Raw genomic sequence first — 21,081 nt, forward strand, 5'->3', positions numbered from 1 at the left:
TCGTTTAGAATATAAATAATTAATTTAATTAATAAAGAATAATGATTATTATCAATAATTGTTATCATACTATAATTATCTTTATCAATATTATTATTATTATTATTATTATTATTATTATTATTATTATTATTATTATAAGTATTATTATTAATAAAATTATTATTTATTAATATTAATTACAAAACTTTACACACATGAAAATCGTACGTGCTTGTTATATATGCCTATCAAACCGTACTAGATTGATAAATCTGTCTCCAAACTTGGTCACAATCAGACTCAGATTTTCAATGCGTACCAAAAATCAACTAAGGATCATTTTCAACTTTTATTTTCTTTTTTTTATTTCTGTCCGTGATTTAAGGTCGACCCCATTCAACAAATACAAACAATCTTGAGATGGCTTCACTATTGTAAATTGATGTGTTCCTCTAACTGATTTGTTTCTTCTTTCTACTATAACTAATTATTATCAAGTATGTATTATATATACATTCTATATGCATATATGATAGAACCATAACCCACTTCATCACTTCCATCATCTCTTTTTCTTTTGGCTTCATGAAATCCATAACCTACACAAACCCAACACCAAAACCATCATCGACTAACCCAACTGGCACTTCTGTTTCTACTTCCACAATTAACATAAACAAACACCAACGTTGGCTACTTCTGTTCTGGTTCAGCTCATTAAACGTCATCGATAACCTTTGTTTTTTTTCTTGTGATACTTCCATTCGGTTGCAACCCAACAACTATGACCCAATTACTTCTGTTTGAGTTCTTGATATTTTTCTCCTACTACGATCAAACACCACGAACCCCTTTATTTTATTTACTTCTCGCCATATTCAAATTACAAACCATCTTGCATTCGGTCTTCTGCTGTACGTTTTATATTGCTGCATCAGACCGAGACCCAAACACCACCATGAGCAACCACCTCTCAAACCCACTTCCAATCGTGAATACCACCATTCTTCTTTTCCTGCTGTGTATTCATGTGTAGACAACAGACTACCACTCGCTCTCTCTCTTCTCTCTCTCCTCTGCAAAAGCCACGAAGGTTACCCAGGTGCAACTGCTTCATTTTCTAGTATTGGTTCGTATTAAAACAAATGATATTGAATTAGAATTCAAACGTATTAGGTAAGGTTCTTGCAAGTGGGATGGCTTAGGATTTAATGGCAGACAAAGTCATCTTTTCAAGTTAGCGGGTTATTTTTTCTTTTGTAATGTGACAGACAAACTCCATAAACAAATAAACCCCACAATCCCTATCTCTATTAATTAGATTTGTCAATTTAAAATTTGGGACTTTTGTAAACTGTGAGGCCACCATATCTTGGGCCGAGATTTAACTAGATACTTGGACTTCCTAATTGTTAAATGGGCCATAATATTAGACTCCTTATTTGAGAGGAGGACGGGATATATATAACTAGTATCATTATAACAATAGTATCACGATGGTAACTAAAGATTATGATGATGACTTAATGAGCTCGATGGTCTTATGATGATGATAAAGACGATGATAATATGATCAGGGGATGATATTGAGGAAAATCGATCATGATTATAATGATGTGATTATAATGTCGATAATGGTGATGTTAGTATGACTTTGATAATTGATGACTAGAAGATAATAGAGTTGATATTCATGATGATAACGATGATTAGGTTATGATGATGAGGTTATGATCATGTCGATAAATATGATGATAAGGTTGATGAGGATGTATTATGCATAAAATCACAATGATAAAGATGATAATGAAACCGTAAATTAGATGATGATGTACAATGTATAAATGATGATTACGATGATATCAGGTTCCTGTTAGATTATGAAGGTGACAATGATAAACAATAAAAGCTGATGAGACGAGTTGGTGTTGACATGGTTATAAACTTCCTGTCGATTTGAGTTTAGGAAGAAGAAGGAAACACAGATAATGGGTTAATTAATTCGGTTTGGGCTATTAATAACAGAAAAGCTAAAATAGAGGGACGGTTGGGTTTGTTTGTGTGTTAGCAAGAAGTCTCGGGTTCGAGCCCGGGCCACGACAGTTTTTATTTAAAGCTTTATTTCAAAGGTAGTCTTATTTGATTCATTATTATTATTATTATTAATATTATTATTATTATCAATATTACTATCATTATTATTATTATTATTATTATTATTACAATAAAAAAAATTAGTTATATAAGAACTATCCTAACAAAAATAAATTAATATTTTTTTAATAAATATTAGCTATCTATTGAAAATATATATAATAGTTGAAATTAATTAAAATAACACATAAATTATTATTATAACAAATATAGTAATTAATATTAATAAACATACTTGTTTACTTGTTAGTATATATGTTAATATATATAAAAATAATATAGGTTCGTGAATCCGAGGCCAACCCTACATTTGTTCAATGACGTCATATGTATTTTTACTACAAAATACAGTATGGTGAGTTTCATTTGCTCCCTTTTTAAATGCTTTTCCAATATATATTTTTGGGACTGAGAATACATGCGCTGCTTTTATAAATGTTTTACGGAATAAACACAAGTAATCAAAACTATATTATATGGTTGGATTATTAACCGAATATCGCCCTTCAAGTCTGGTAACCTAAGAATTTAGGAAAATGGCCCCTAATTGACACGAATCCTAAAGATAGATCTATGGACCTTGACAAGTCCCATTCGAAGTACGAATGCTTTAGTATTTCGAGATTATTATTAAACAGACGAGAGGTTCTATTTGGGCATATTCTATGCATTAAAGTTAACGTCGGTTACCAGGTATTCAATCCATATGAATGATATTTTTGTCTCTATGTATGGGACGTATATTTATGAGAACTGAAAATGGAAAATCTTGTGGTCTATCAAAATGATGGAAATGATTATTTATGTTAAACTAATAAACTCACCAACCTTTTGGTTGACACTTTAAAGCATGTTTATTCTCAGGTACGAAAGAAATCTTCCGCTGTACATTTGATCATTCTAGAAATATTACTTGGAGTCATTCATGGCATATTTCAAAAGACGTTGCATTCGGGTCGTTGAGTTCATCAAGATTATTATTTACTCAATTATAGTTAGATATATTATGAAATAGTATGCATGCCGTCAACTTTGATGTAAATGAAAATTTGTCTTTTAAAACGAATGCAATGTTTGTAAAATGTATCATATAGAGGTCAAGTACCTCGCAATGTAATCGACTATTGTGAATCGTTTATAATCGATGTGGACTTCGTCAGGATGGATTAGGACGGGTCATTAGAGTTGGTATCAGAGCGGTGGTCTTAGCGAACCAGGTCTTACATTAGTGTGTCTAACTGATAGTCGTTAGGATGACCCGGAAATTTCCGATCAAATTTAAACTTTAATCTTTATACGTTCCCGACACGATAAGAAAAATCTGTAATGTTGAGTCTCGAAAGCTTTGAAACTATATTCATGTAAACAAATATCCTTTGACCATGCCTAACGTTTCACGAACAATTATGTGTAAATAATTAGATATACGTATACATATGTATGATTATTAAATTGAGTTATATTAATGAAACATTGAACAGATTAGTTAATATGAATATAAGCTATGAGATCTATTTTATGAATTTGGAAATGCTATCAAGGTACTGAATGAATAATACTTTACATGAACGTATTTGTTCGATGTAAGTTAATCGACGAGATTAAAAGATAATAACAAATGATTGAATCATCAAATACATTGAATTAAGATTACGAGTCTCTGTTATGAGGTCCACTTTGAATTAGAGAACTCTTACTTTTAACGGTATTCGGAAATAATGGTGAAGTGATCTTCAAATAAGAACAAGGTGTCACTTATCGAGAGTTAGACAAAAGTTAGTGGAGAATTAAATTTCATAATACATTGATTGATCTATTTTCAAACGTGTGAAAACGTTTTTCGATATAATAGAACTGGTTATTAAAATATATTTATTTAAATAACGTAAGTTGGTATTTCGATTATTAGTCATATATATAGAAAACCTGCGACTTGTATTTAGAATATATGTTTTCTAGATTCATTAAGCACACGATAGTAACACTCTCTTAGTGATGCGGTTGATATTTAAAAACGTTAGTGCATAAAGAAATTGGATCTATTTAAAGCCTTAAAGAATAAACAAAACGTGTTATAATATTTTCTAAACGATTATAAAACAAACTTTGAAATATAATTGGTTTTGAAAAGTTAACTAGTATGTTATTAGATAAATTTTAAATATATATCTATATTTTAAATTAGTCATAAAACGTTTTGATTTTAAACTAATATTAATAAATAGGCTTTGATAAATAACAAGATTATGAATTATAAAAGGAAATGACCAAAACACTCAAAAGAGTAAGTTACACTTTGAGTGGGTTAGTTTTTAATTAATTTAAGTCTAGCTATTAATAAAGGTACATGTCACAAAATGTTTATTTTAAAATAAAATATTTTGATAAACAACGAGACTTTGATTTAAATAAGTAAATGACCACAACGCTAAATTTTATAAGTGAGATTTTTATAAAGATAAATTATTGATAAGTAAGTCTAATTTTTGTAAAAGGTACACGTCGCGTAACGTAAAAGGCTAGTTTTCTAAACGTACGAAAGTGCGCTCGAAAAACCAAAAGTGGTACATGAGTCGTGAGACCACGACCGTGTCATTTTTTTAAAAATTATATTTATACCATGAGCGTAAATATAATATTTAATAAATTCTAAAGATTAAATATAATATATATTAAATAATATATAAATTTTACGTATCATTTGAAATGTAAGAAATAAAAGGTGTCGGCAGAGTTAGAAGATGGATACCAGCTGGAAATTTTGGGCATGCGACAGTTTGACAAAACATGTATAAAGCTCGTGGATTCTATCCTTGATTCATTTCACTTAAAACACAAAACACACATATCACATATTGCTACGTAATATTTACTTATTTATTTTATTTATATACTAATTTTATTATTATTATTATTATTATTATTATTATTATTATTATTATTATTATTATTATTATTATTATTATTATTAAGATTAATATTATTATTAATCTTAGGATTAGGAGTATAATTAGTATTAAATATACATAAAATATTACGACGAGGTCATGAGCGAGCCATTCCAAAACGGGTTTTATGAGTGGGATAGAGCTAAGGAAATTATGGGTTATAACTATGGAGGTTATGGGTAATGTTCGGGGGTATGCTCGTGAGGTCAAACTAGTGTTTATCATCTCCGTTGCGTCTACGTACCTTCCTGCAATATTGAATCTCAATATTGATACGTGAGTACTCATAATTTAATTTTTATATACTAATAGTGTATCCCTGACTAGTGCTCGAGAAAATAGGATTATGTATATTTGTATTTTTGATATTGCCCCTAGATAAGTTATGTTGAATCTTGAATTAGTTACACTTGCGGTTGAGATAAGGTATAAGATATGCAAGTCCTTGGAAAGCTAGCGAAAAATTAAGAACTTTTCCTTTAGATACCGAATGGTTTTGACGGATGGATTAGAAGTTATCGTCAAATGAATTTTTGTATTATTATTAAAAATGATTATTATTATCGTCGTTCTAAATTTTATCTAATTATTGTTATTATTATTATTATTATTATTATTATTATTATTATTATTATTATTATTATTATTATTATTATTAATAAAAGGTATTACCATTAATAATTATTATTACTATCGTTATTATCATTAAAAATTACAATTAGTATTATTATTATTCTTATTATTTATATCATTTAACTAGTTATTAGTAATTACCCTTATCATAATATTCATTATTATTAGTAATACTTAATTATTATGATTACTATTTTATCATTAAAATGAACGCGGTATAAAAAACGATTTAAAAACTATTATCATATTGATTAGAAAATAATGAGTATGAGTTTCATGATGGAATTAAAATACTGTAAGATATTGATTTAGAAAAATTATCGTTCTTGTTATTTTATTCATTATTATCATTAATAAAAGTATCGTTAGTATTATAACTTTCATCTTTAACAAAAATTATCATTTTAATAGAAATGTCATTGTTACTATAAAATATCATTATTATTATCATTTTAAATAAAATGGTTATTTTAAAGTATCGTAAATATTAAAGTTTTCATAACTAGAATTATCATTTTATCGTAATATCATTTTTTTAGTAAATATAAATATTGATATTTTTACTAATAAGAAAAATAATAATTATTACTACAAAGTAATACAATTTTTATTTATTCTTATTATCAATGTTATTTTATCAAATAAATAGGTAATACAAATAATATTATTGTATTATTAAAACCTATCATAGTATTTTTATAAGATTAAATGAACTTTATTATTTAAGATATATAAAAGTATATTATTATATAAAATTTTATTTATTAATAAATGAATTATATGATTTACTCAAATAAATCTTTTAAAAAATATTTAAAAATATAAAACGATGATATTTAAATTATATAATAATCATGTATAAACTTTGGAAATCATTTTGAGTCAAATTGACTTTTGTTGACTTTTGCATATTAGTTTCGAGCATTAGGATTTTGGTACACTATGACCTAACTTAAATTGTCAGACAAATATTGACCAACATGTAAATATATATAATTAATATAGGTTCGTGAATCCGAGGCCAACCTTACACTTGTTCAATGATGTTATATGTATTTTTACTACGAAATACAGTATGGTGAGTTTCATTATTCCCTTTTTAAATGCTTTCGCAATATATATCTTTGGGACTGAGAATACATGCGCTGTTTTTATAACTGTTTTACGAAATAGACACAAGTATTTGAAACTACATTATATGGTTGAATGATTGAAATCGAATATGCCCCTTTTTATTAAGTCTGGTAATCTAAGAATTAGGGAACAGACACCCTAATTGACGCGAACTCTAAAGATAGATCTATCGGGCCCAACAAGCCCCATCCAAAGTACCGGATGCTTTAGTATTTCGAAATTTATATCATGTCCGAAGGAGGATCCCGGAATGATGGGGATATTCTTATATATATATTGTGAATGTCGGTTACCAGGTGTTCAATCCATATGAATGATTATTTTTGTCTCTATGCATGGGACGCATATTTATGAGAACTGGAAATAAAATTCTTGTGGTCTATTAAAATGATGGAAATAAATGGTTATGATAAACTAATGAACTCACCAACCTTTTGGTTGACACTTTAAAGCATGTTTATTCTCAGGTGTTAAAGAAATCTTCCGTTGTGCATTTGCTCATTTTAAAGATATTACTTGGAGTCTTTCATAGCATATTTCGAAGAACGTTGCATTCGAGTCATTGAGTTCATCAAAGATTATTATTAAATCAATTTATAGTTGGATAGTAGATATTATGAAATGGTATGCATGCCTGTCAATTTTCGATGTAAAGAAAGTTTGTCTTTTAAAAACGAATGCAATATTTGTAAAATGTATCATAGAGAGGTCAAATACCTCGCAATGTAATCAACTATTGTGAATCGTTTATAATGTATATGAACGGGTCCTTTCAGTTGGTATCAGAGCGGTGGTCTTAGCGAACTAGGTCTGCATTAGTGTGTCTAACTGATAAGTCGATAGGATGCATTATTGAGTCTGGACTTCGACCGTGTCTGCATGTCAAAAGTTTTGCTTATCATTTTGTGTCGAAAATTAACTACTTATCATCCTAAGGAAATTACCTGCTTATCATTTTTAGTCTAAGACACGTCTTGCTGCATTGATTGCATGAATAGTGTATAGACAAAAATTCATATCTTAGCATATCTGCTAAATCATATCTTATCGTATCTGTTACCTTAAACTTTGTCTGACATATCTCACAAAGTCCTCCGTAATCTACGAAATCTTTTGATCTATATATATATATATATATATATATATATATATATATATATATATATATATATATATATATATATATATATATATATATATATATATATATTCTATGTAATTAGAATACCATCCGTTAGCCAAAATCATTTCATATTGAAAAAAAAATCCTTTATCCAATCGTACGAAATGGAATTCGTCATCAGTTCAAGTTACTCAGATTCCGAAATGGAATCCCATTCAAGCTCTGAAAGCAGTGTGACAGGAATAGATCAACCAATCAGTCATCACCTATTCTGGATGAATTGGGGATGGGTTCGTAGCCTCCTCAATCATTGGAGACACGAAGAAGGTGATCCCTTCCATCCACCACATTGCCCTCTTGACGAAGAACCTGAAGCACTTACCGGCGATCCGGTCCGAAACACTATTTTCTCGCTCATTTCCAGAGTATCTCGTCACGATTATATATTACATCAAATTTTAGATTTTATTTATCCGCTCGTCTGAACCGACAATCACCCCGGTGTAATAGAAGAAGTCAACGAGCTTCGTGCTCGGGTAGTGGCTTTAGAGAATATGGTGCAGAGATTACAAACACCAGCAGCAGCATCAGCAGCATAACCAGTACCACCATCATCAATGCCAACAGTACCATTACCACCTCCAACCACAACCGCGTCGTAAACCTCAACTTCACAATCTGTCCCCACAAGCATCAACGTCATACACACCATAGATACCAAGGAGTACCAACAACAATAACTGACGAAGTATTAATTCATAACTTCATTGGAGAAATATTCCGCGGCGATTATGTAATCTCTAAAGTCTTAGGGATTATCTAATCTAGCCCTAACCATAAATCAGTTAAGCGAACCAAAATGATAGAAGGAAGAGTAGAAACCCTGACAAAAATGGTGTGTGATTAACAAGCTAAACTTGCTTTACCAACAGCATCAACAGTACCGTCAGTGTTACCAGCATCGTCAGTACAGTCAACATCCGAATCAACAACACCGATAACATCACAAACTCTGTCAGTTCAAGAATCACTGTGGACATCATTACGAATCAATAACGTGTATATTGTATCAACGAGTTATGAAGAATTAAATCATTCCCTCTGAAGAAATTATATGTATATTATATATATATATATATATATATATATATATATATATATATATATATATATATATATATATATATATTTTGAAATAAATCTTTCCGTGCTAAGCTATTGTGTGTGAATCTTAACTACTCGGTTAATTCATATTACAAATATGCAATAATGTACGTCCTTCGGCCGCAACTTAACCAGCGTTAACTACAATCTCTGTCGCAATTCAACAAATTCCAATTCATAATAAATCAAGTATATATTTGATTTTACACTTTCATCATCGATGTACCCGAAACTTTTCAGATAACATCATTCGTACTTTGCAAAATTCACAAGAATTCCATGAACCGAACATCATACATCAACAAATAACGAAGTATTGATTCATAATTTCAATGTCATTAAAGAAATACTGCGTAAAAGTTATGTACTTTTTAAAGCCTTTAGGGATTATTCAATTCTAGTTTCAACCGTAAATCAAATGAGTTTAATTTAATATTAACTCATTAAATCTATGTTACATCTGAAGAAAATATATATATATATATATATATATATATATATATATATATATATATATATATATATATATATATATATATATATATATATATATTTCATAAAGACTGTAATAAAATTCTTTTGTACAAAATATTAATTGTGAAATTTTTTTTAACGGGTAGGTAATACCCGAGAGATATATAAATTCACAATTAATATGTTACATTCTTCGAATCTGATTCAGCAAATCATCCATTATACTCCCTACTTTCACAACAATATACATTCTTTTATAGAAATCAAAACAACCATACTCATTCAAAATTTAATTACATATTCTGATTTTGAAATCTCAAAATTCAACTTGAGATATGACCAAAATCATCACTCTTAGATCCTTACATCTTTCACAAGCTATATTTTGACTTTAAAACTGTGTTAGAACATCAAATGTATGTTAACGATTACAATCTGTGTTCAAACCCTTCGAAAATTTCTGAAGACACTTCGAATGATGAGCAATCGAGATGATGATCCAACCACATGTTACCCACAGTTATGTACCCGAAAAACTCTTGAAACCAAAGTAAAAGTTTAAACAACGTATCCGCGTCAGATTCTTTGGCATTTAATAGCAAAAATAACTTTGCGACTCCTATTCAAAGTAGCCAGTTTTGTCACAGCTCCAGCAAGTCAACTTCGACTTTTCAGTCAGACTAACCTTATTATAACCTTGAGATATACACCATTGTTACCAGGGAACCTTTTACATTCCACCACATTATTAGCAGATGTACCAACAACTTCATTACCCTTTGACTTTAGCCTCTCCAAAAAGTCATTATAATTATTCATTGAAACCCCATCATTTACTCATTCGCATCTTATAATGAGAATTGCCATACGAATCATTGGGAATTAGCAATCAGTATTTTGAAATCTCGCAGCATGTCTATGCCAACAGTCATATGTGTATATATAACGTCTATTTTCTGGACTTAATTTGAATGTGAAGTTTCTGAAAAACACTCCGAACTATGAATTGGTTCTCCGAAAAAAAAATGTTGATGAAGCAGCAAAAACTATAAACGACTTCAAACGGTAAAAGCTGGATGATAATGATGAAGTGTGCTGGAAAAGCGCAGAAAAAAGAGAAGTTTTAGAACTGGAAAACGGATTGAGCAAAGTAGGAAGGAGGCTGTGGACAAATTACAAAGACTGAACCTGACTTCAAAGGATCCAAATGATTCAGTACCTGCTGAAGTCATTAACGAATACCTTGCTCCTGACTCTAAACCCCTGCGAATAATATTCTTCATCATCCTCTGATATTAGAAATTCTAAAATATCATCATATCTTTCATTATAAATATCCTCCATATTTCTGAAGATATTTTCTTAATTTTTCTTATTTGAAATCATTTACCTCTTCGCGCTATCTGTATTACATCATAAAAGAAACTCTTTTAGTTTCTAAATTCTGAAACATTCAAGTTTAAAATAGGAATATTTTAAAGTAGTGTTGGGAACTGAAGCATGAATTAGTATAATATAATGACACTTGATCAATGTGATTATATTACAGTAAGTCATGCTGAGTTTCTAAATGGAACGTGATGATTCACAGAACATACCGTCATCATGTGCCACTTACACGACTCTTACATTCTATCTAATCTCTAAACATATCAAGAAAATATTTTTCTTGATGATTCGGTCTTTTTCAGGATATTCTGGTAATTTGACAAATCAAGATTTTGCCATTACGATTCTCTCTTTAGAATATTAACTATATTTATTTCAAAATTCATACTTACGAATTCTGGACCATTACTCGCTTTACTAGAGATCGAGAGGAGAATAAAAAGGCAAAGAGATTCGAAATATAAGGGAAGATATAAAACCCAATAACAACCACTCAGAACCTATAAACTGTATATGTCGATGCATATAGCAACATAAAGACACGAGAAAATTAATAACACTATAACCCCAAGATAATAGTAGAAGTAAATAAAATCCTCCGGTGGTAGATGAAAGAGAAGAATGACAGTTGTAAAAATTAAGAGTATATCAAGGATCAAAATGGGATGGAGCATATTAATGGATGTTTTAAAGTATGAATTGAGGAGAAAGAATAGAAGGTGTGAGTTGTAAGGAAACAACGGGGGTGGATTTATAGAAAAATATCTGACAGAGCAATCGGAACAGATTATTGCATTTACTCAAAGAAGATCCTGATTTCCTTAATCGCCAAAGAACCAAATCTTATTACAAAGATTTTCTTTAAACCCCATGAATTCCGGAAATCAATCATAACTACGTCATAAATTAGAACGATTCTACATTTACTCATTTCGCTCCTTTACGATAGCTTCACTCATACGCTTCGAGAAATCGAATTATTTTATCCGTATTTCTTAATCATGATAAATCTCTGTGTATCAGCTTATATTCGTCATAATAACATTTTTACTGTTAGCCATGACGACCTCTATCAAATTTCGGGACGAAATTTCTTTTAACGGGTAGGTACTGTGAAGACCCGGAAATTTCCGATCAAATTTAAACTTTAATCTTTATACGTTCCCGACACGATAAGAAAAATCTGTAATGTTGAGTCTCGAAAGCTTTGAAACTATATTCATGTAAACAAATATCCTTTGACCATGCCTAACGTTTCACGAACAATTATGTGTAAATAATTACATATACGTATACATATGTATGATTATTAAATTGAGTTATATTAATGAAACATTGAACAGATTAGTTAATATGAATATAAGCTATGAGATCTATTTTATGAATTTGGAAATGCTATCAGGGTACTGAATGAATAATACTTTACATGAACGTATTTGTTCGATGTAAGTTAATCGACGAGATTAAAATATAATAGCAAATGATTGAATCATCAAATACATTGAATTAGGATTACGAGTCTCTGTTATGAGGTCCACTTTGAATTAGAGAACTCTTACTTTTAACGGTATTCGGAAATAATGGTGAAGTGATCTTCAAATAAGAACAAGGTGTCACTTATCAAGAGTTAGACAAAAGTTAGTGGAGAATTAAATTTCATAATACATTGATTGATCTATTTTCAAACGTGTGAAAACGTTTTTCGATATAATAGAACTGGTTATTAAAATATATTTATTTAAATAACGTAAGTTGGTATTTTGATTATTAGTCATATATATAGAAAACCTGCGACTTGTATTTAGAATATATGTTTTCTAGATTCATTAAGCACACGATAGTAACACTCTCTTAGTGATGCGGTTGATATTTAAAAACGTTAGTGCATAAAGAAATTGGATCTATTTAAAGCCTTAAAGAATAAACAAAACGTGTTATAATATTTTCTAAATGATTATAAAACAAACTTTGAAATATAATTGGTTTTGAAAAGTTAACTAGTATGTTATTAGATAAATTTTAAATATATATCTATATTTTAAATTAGTCATAAAACGTTTTGATTTTAAACTAATATTAATAAATAGGCTTTGATAAATAACAAGATTATGAATTATAAAAGAAAATGACCAAAACACTCAAAAGAGTAAGTTACACTTTGAGTGGGTTAGTTTTTAATTAATTTAAGTCTAGCTATTAATAAAGGTACATGTCACAAAATGTTTATTTTAAAATAAAATATTTTGATAAACAACGAGACTTTGATTTAAATAAGTAAATGACCACAACGCTAAATTTTATAAGTGAGATTTTTATAAAGATAAATTATTGATAAGTAAGTCTAATTTTTGTAAAAGGTACACGTCGCGTAACGTAAAAGGCTAGTTTTCTAAACGTACGAAAGTGCGCTCGAAAAACCGAAAGTGGTACATGAGTCGTGAGACCACGACCGTGTCATTTTTGTAAAAATTATATTTATACCATGAGCATAAATATAATATAATATTTAATTAATTCTAAAGATTAAATATAATATATATTAAATAATATATAAATTTTACGTATCATTTGAAATGTAAGAAATAAAAGGTGTCGGCAGAGTTAGAAGATGGATACCAGCTGGAAATTTTGGGCATGCGACAGTTTGACAAAACATGTATAAAGCTCGTGGATTCTATCCTTGATTCATTTCACTTAAAACACAAAACACACATATCACATATTGCTACGTAATATTTACTTATTTATTTTATTTATATACTAATTTTATTATTATTATTATTATTATATTATTATTATTATTATTATTATTATTATTATTAAGATTAATATTATTATTAATCTTAGGATTAGGAGTATAATTAGTATTAAATATACATAAAATATTACGACGAGGTCATGAGCGAGCCATTCCAAAACGGGTTTTATGAGTGGGATAGAGCTAAGGAAATTATGGGTTATAACTATGGAGGTTGTGGGTAATGTTCGGGGGTATGCTCGTGAGGTCAAACTAGTGTTTATCATCTCCGTTGCGTCTACGTACCTTCCTGCAATATTGAATCTCAATATTGATACGTGAGTACTCATAATTTAATTTTTACATACTAATAGTGTATCCCTGACTAGTGCTCGAGAAAATAGGATTATGCATATTTGTATTTTTGATATTGCCCCTGGATAAGTTATGTTGAATCTTGAATTAGTTACACCTGCAGTTGAGATAAGGTATAAGATATGCATGTCCTTGGAAAGCTAGCGAAAAATTAAGAACTTTTCCTTTAGATACCGAATGGTTTTGACGAATGGATTAGAAGTTATCGTCAAATGAATTTTTGTATTATTATTAAAAATGATTATTATTATCGTCATTCTAAATTTTATCTAATTATTGTTATTATTATTATTATTATTATTATTATTATTATTATTATTATTATTATTATTAATAAAAGGTATTACCATTAATAATTATTATTACTATCGTTATTATCATTAAAAATTACAATTAGTATTATTATTATTCTTATTATTTATATCATTTAACTAGTTATTAGTAATTACCCTTATCATAATATTCATTATTATTAGTAATACTTAATTATTATGATTACTATTTTATCATTAAAATGAACGCGGTATAAAAGACGATTTAAAAACTATTATCATATTGATTAGGAAATAATGAGTATGAGTTTCATGATGGAATTAAAATATTGTAAGATATTGATTTAGAAAAATTATCGTTCTTGTTATTTTATTCATTGTTATCATTAATAAAAGTATCGTTAGTATTAAAATTTTCATCTTTAACAAAAATTATCATTTTAATAGAAATGTCATTGTTACTATAAAATATCATTATTATTATCATTTTAAATAAAATGGTTATTTTAAAGTATCGTAAATATTAAAGTTTTCATAACTAGAATTATCATTTTATCGTAATATCATTTTTTAGTAAATATAAATATTGATATTTTTACTAATAAGAAAAATAATAATTATTACTACAAAGTAATACAATTTTTATTTATTCTTATTATCAATGTTATTTTATCAAATAAATACGTAATACAAATAATATTATTATATTATTAAAACCTATCATAGTATTTTTATGAGATTAAATGAACTTTATTATTTAAGATATATAAAAGTATATTATTATATAAAATTTTATTTATTAATAAATGAATTATATGATTTACTCAAATAAATCTTTTAAAAAATATTTAAAAATATAAAACGATGATATTTAAATTATATAATAATCATGTATAAACTTTGGAAATCATTTTGAGTCAAATTGACTTTTGTTGACTTTTGCATATTAGTTTCGAGCATTAGGATTTTGGTACACTATGACCTAACTTAAATTGTCAGACAAATATTGACCAACATGTAAATATATATAATTAATATACGTTCATGAATCCGAGGCCAACCTTACACTTGTTCAATGATGTTATATGTATTTTTACTACGAAATACAGTATGGTGAGTTTTATTATTCCCTTTTTAAATGCTTTCGCAATATATATCTTTGGGATTGAGAATACATGCGCTGTTTTTATAACTGTTTTACGAAATAGACACAAGTATTTGAAACTACATTATATGGTTGAATGATCGAAATCGAATATGCCCCTTTTTATTAAGTCTGGTAATCTAAGAATTAGGGAACAGACACCCTAATTGACGCGAACTCTAAAGATAGATCTATCGGGCCCAACAAGCCCCATCCAAAGTACCGGATGCTTTAGTATTTCAAAATTTGTATCATGTCCGAAGGAGGATCCCGGAATGATGGGGATATTCTTATATATATATTGTGAATGTCGGTTACCAGGTGTTCAATCCATATGAATGATTATTTTTGTCTCTATGCATGGGACGTATATTTATGAGAACTGGAAATGAAATTCTTGTGGTCTATTAAAATGATGGAAATAAATGATTATGATAAACTAATGAACTCACCAACCTTTTGGTTGACACTTTAAAGCATGTTTATTCTCAGGTGTTAAAGAAATCTTCCGCTGTGCATTTGCTCATTTTAAAGATATTACTTAGAGTCTTTCATAGCATATTTCGAAGAACGTTGCATTCGAGTCATTGAGTTCATCAAAGATTATTATTAAATCAATTTATAGTTGGATAGTGGATATTATGAAATGGTATGCATGCCTGTCAATTTTTGATGTAAAGAAAGTTTGTCTTTTAAAAACGAATGCAATATTTGTAAAATGTATCATATAGAGGTCAAATACCTCGCAATGTAATCAACTATTGTAAATCGTTTATAATGTATATGAACGGGTCCTTTCAAATTACCTGCTCATTATTCTTAGTCTAGACACGTTTTACTGTATTGACTGCATGAATAGTGTATAGACAAAATTCATATCTTAGCGTATCTGACAATTCATATCTTAGCGTATCTGTTACTGTAGACTTTGCCTGACAGCTTCCGTAGATTCCTCCGTAACTTATGGGATTTTAGTATTATATATGCATATGTAAATTATGTATTGCAGGGTACTAATCTACATCCTATAATCTGTTTTTTATCGAAAATTCTTCATCTGATCGTACGAGATGAATCCCTCAACCAGTTCGAATTCCTCGGATTTCGACAGCTATTCCGATATGGAGTTTCACCTAAGATCCGAAAGCAGTGTCACCAGAATGAATCAAATAATTCATCTGATGGGTTCGTAGTCGACTTAATCAATGAAGACGCGAAGAAGGCGATCCCTTTCACCAACTGAATTCACCTCTCGGCGAAGAATCTTAATGTCATAACCCGACCTTAACCATAAGGACGAATACAATAACATATGATTTCATCGCGAGGTATTGACCTCTATATGCGACATTTTTCAAAAACTGCATTTGTTTTTACAATACAAACCATAGCTTTTATTACAAATACAAGGTTTAAACAACTTAATAAGGATTATCGTTTAGCGATAATCTTAGACTTACAAACTGTGACGACCCGGAAATTTTCGACTAAATTTAAACTTTATCTTTATATTATTCTGACACGATAAGCAATGTTTGTTAAGTTAAATCTCAAGGATTTTAAACTATGTTTATACATTCATTTAAACCTCGACCAAATTCCAATGATTCACGAACCATTAAATGAACATATATGAATATGTATGTATATGTGTATATGTTATAAATTGAAAATGTCAACAAAGTATTTAAAAGTATAATGCTTTATATGAATGTATTTGTTTCAATATGATTATCGACGAAATTAAAAAAAAAATATTAAATGATTGAATTATCAGAAACATTGAATTATGATTACAAGTCTCTGTTGAGAGGTCCACTATGATTTGAGAAATCTATTCCTCTTAACGATATTCGGAATAATTTGTAAATCTATTTATAAATAAAAATAAAAAGTGTCATTTACAAAAGTTAGACAAAAGCTATTGGAGAATTGGTTTCCATAATATTCTATTAATCTATTTTCAAACGTACAAAAACATTTTCAGTTTAAAAAGAACTTTATTATTAAAACGTATATAACTTTTATAAATATCTAGAATCACTTTTGACAACTCATTACTTAACCAGTATAATAAATATAACGATATTTATATTTTATTTCATTAAATATATATAACGATTTAAATTAATATTATATATATTTATACACGTATTATACATACATAATTTTTATATTTTTACTATACTTTAACTTTACCTTTACTTTACTTTACCTTTACTTTAACTTTAATAATTCACTTTAATAATTCATACTTTAATAATTCATACTTTAATAATTCACTTTAATAATTCATACTTTAATATTATTTGCTCTATATTATTTCAAGATATTATTAGTATACATAAAATATTATGACGGAGTGATGTCCGAGTGATTTCAAAATAGTTTTTTGAATGAGTCGAAGCTAAGGAAATTATGGGTTATAGCTATGGAGGTGATGGGTATGGTTCATGGGTATGCTCGTGAGATCAATCTAGTTTTTATCATCTCCGTTGCGTCTACGTACTTTCCTGCAATATTGAATCTCAATATTGATACGTGAGCACTCATAACTTAACTTTTATATATCAATAGTGTATCCCTGACTAGTGCTCGAGTATATAGGATTATGCATGCTTGTACATTCGATATTGTCCTTCGATAGGTTTGTTGAATCCTGAATTAGATACATATGCTACTGAGATAGGGTATATGATATGCATGTCATTGGAAAGCTAGCGAAAAATTAAGAACTTTTCATTTAGATATCGAATGGTTTCGATGAACGGATTTGAAGTTATAATCAACTGAATTTTAGTATTATTGTTAAAATGATTATTATTACTATCGTCGTTATTATTTTAATAGAAATATCATTGTTATTATAAAATATCATTATTACTATTATGTTAGTATTATCATTTTATCATAATAACATTTTTAGTAAATATAAATATTGTTATTTTTTTTTATAGAATAATAATAATTATTATTACAAAATAATACAACTTTTACTTATTATTATTATGATCAATATTATTTTATCAAATAAATAGAGGATACAAAGATATTTTTCACCACGCGTAATATAATTACATTAATAATACTTACCACTATAGTTTTACGATATTAAGTGAACTTTATAAATTTTACTACTTAAGATATATAAAAGTATATTTTATCATATATAAACGTTAATATAAATTTTTATTAATAAATGACTTTTATTATTATAAAATCTAATAAATATATTTAAATATATAAAACGACTATAGCTAAGTTATATAATAAACACGTATAAATTTTAGAAGTCATTTTGGGTCAAGTTGACTTTTGCATATTAGTCTCGAGCATTAGGATTGTGGTACACTATGACTTGACCAAAAATTGTTAGACAAATATTGACCAACATATAAATATATATAATTAATATAGGTTCGTGAATCCGAGGCCAACCTTGCACTTGTTAAATGATGTTATATGTATTTTTACTACGAAATACAGTATGGTGAGTTTCATTTGCTCCCTTTTATATATATTTTTGGGACTGAGAATACATGCGCTGTTTTTATAAATGTTTTACGAAATAGACACAAGTACTAAAACTAATTCTACGTGGGTTTAAACCAGAAATATACCCTTAGCTTGGTAACATTAAACTACTTGTCTATGTACGGTAGGCGCGAATCCTAAAGATAGATCTATTGGGCCTGACAAACCCCATCCTGACTATGGGATGCTTTAGTACTTCGAGGTTATTTTAAACACACCTGATCTGGTGTACTTCAGAGGGTAAAACATGAACGTTAAGGCTTGTTACCGGGTGCCTACAACTTATAGAATACTTTTATACACTTGCGAGTGTACATATATTTATAAACGGAAATCTTGTGGTCTATTAATATATTGAAATGATTATTATGATAAACCTATGAACTCACCAACCTTTTGGTTGACACTTTAAAGCATGTTTATTCTCAGGTATTAAAGAAATCTTCTGCTGTGCATTAGCTCATTTTAAGGATATTACTTGGAGTCATTCATGGCATATTTTGAAAGACGTTGCATTCGAGTCATTGAGTTCATCAAGATTATTATTATGTCAATTATAGTTGGATGTATTATGAAATGGTGTGCATTCCGTCAACTTTCGTTGTAAAGAAAGTTTGTCTTTTAAAAACGAATGCAATGTTTGTAAAATGTATCATATAGAGGTCAAAATACCTCGCGATGTAATCAACTATTGTGAATCGTTTATAATATATATGAACGGGTCCTTTCAGTTGGTATCAGAACGGTGGTCTTAGCGAACCAGGTCTGCATTAGTGTGTCTGACTGATAGTTGTTAGGATGCATTAATGAGCCTGGACTTCGACCGTGTCTGCATGTCAAAAGTTTTGCTTATCATTTTTGTCGGAAATTGCCTGCTTATCATTCTTAGTCCAGACACGTCTTACTGCATTGATTGCATGAATAGTGTATAGACAAAATTTATATCTTAGCGTATCTGCTAATCCATATCTTAGCGTATCTGTTACTGTAAACTTTGCCTGACATATCCCGTAATTTCCTCCGTAATCTACGAAATCTTTTGCGCTATATATATAGATATTCTATGTAATTAGAATACCACCCGATAGCCAAAAAAATCATTTCATATCGAAAAATTCTTTATTCAATCGAACAAAATGGAATTCGTCATTAATTCAAGTCCCTCGAATTCCGATATGGAATCCCACTCAAGCTCCGAAAGCAGTGTGACCGGAATGGATCAACCAATTAGCCATCATCTATTATGAATGAATTGGGGATAGGTTCGTAGCCTCCTCAATAATTGGAGACAAGAAGAAGGTGATCCCTTCCATCCACCACATTGCCTTCTTGGCGATGAACCTGAAGCACTTACCAGCGAACCGGTCTGAAACACCATTTTCTCTCTCATTTTCAGAGTATCTCGTCACGATTATATACTACATCAAATTCTAGATTTTATTTATCCGCTCGTCCGAACCGACAATCACCCCGATGTAATAGAAGAAGTCAACGAGCTTCGCGCTCGAGTAGTGGCTTTAGAGAATATGGTGTAAGGGTTACAAACACCAACAAATAACGAAGTATTAATTCATAATTTCAATTTTATTGAATAAATACTCCGTAAAAGTTATGTAATTTCTAAAGGGATTATTCAGTTCTAGTTTCAACCGTAAATCAAATGAGTTTAATTTAATATTAACTCATTAAATCTATGTTACATCTGAAGAAAATATGCACATATATATTTTCATAAAGACTGTAATAAAATTCTGTTGTACAAAATATTAATTGTGAAATTTTTTTTTAACGGGTAGGTAATACCCGAGAGATATATAAATTCACAATTAATATATTACATTTTTTGAATCTGATTAAGCAAATCATCAACTATACTCTCAAAATCTCACAACAATATACATTCTTGTATAGAAATCAAAATAACCATTCTCACCCAAATTTGATTACGCATTCTGATTTTGACAAATCAAAATCCAAGTCATGATTTAACAGAAGACATCACTCTTAGATTCCTACAT

Source organism: Rutidosis leptorrhynchoides, chromosome 9 (genome assembly GCF_046630445.1).
Source record: "Rutidosis leptorrhynchoides isolate AG116_Rl617_1_P2 chromosome 9, CSIRO_AGI_Rlap_v1, whole genome shotgun sequence".
Lineage (NCBI taxonomy): Eukaryota > Viridiplantae > Streptophyta > Magnoliopsida > Asterales > Asteraceae > Rutidosis > Rutidosis leptorrhynchoides.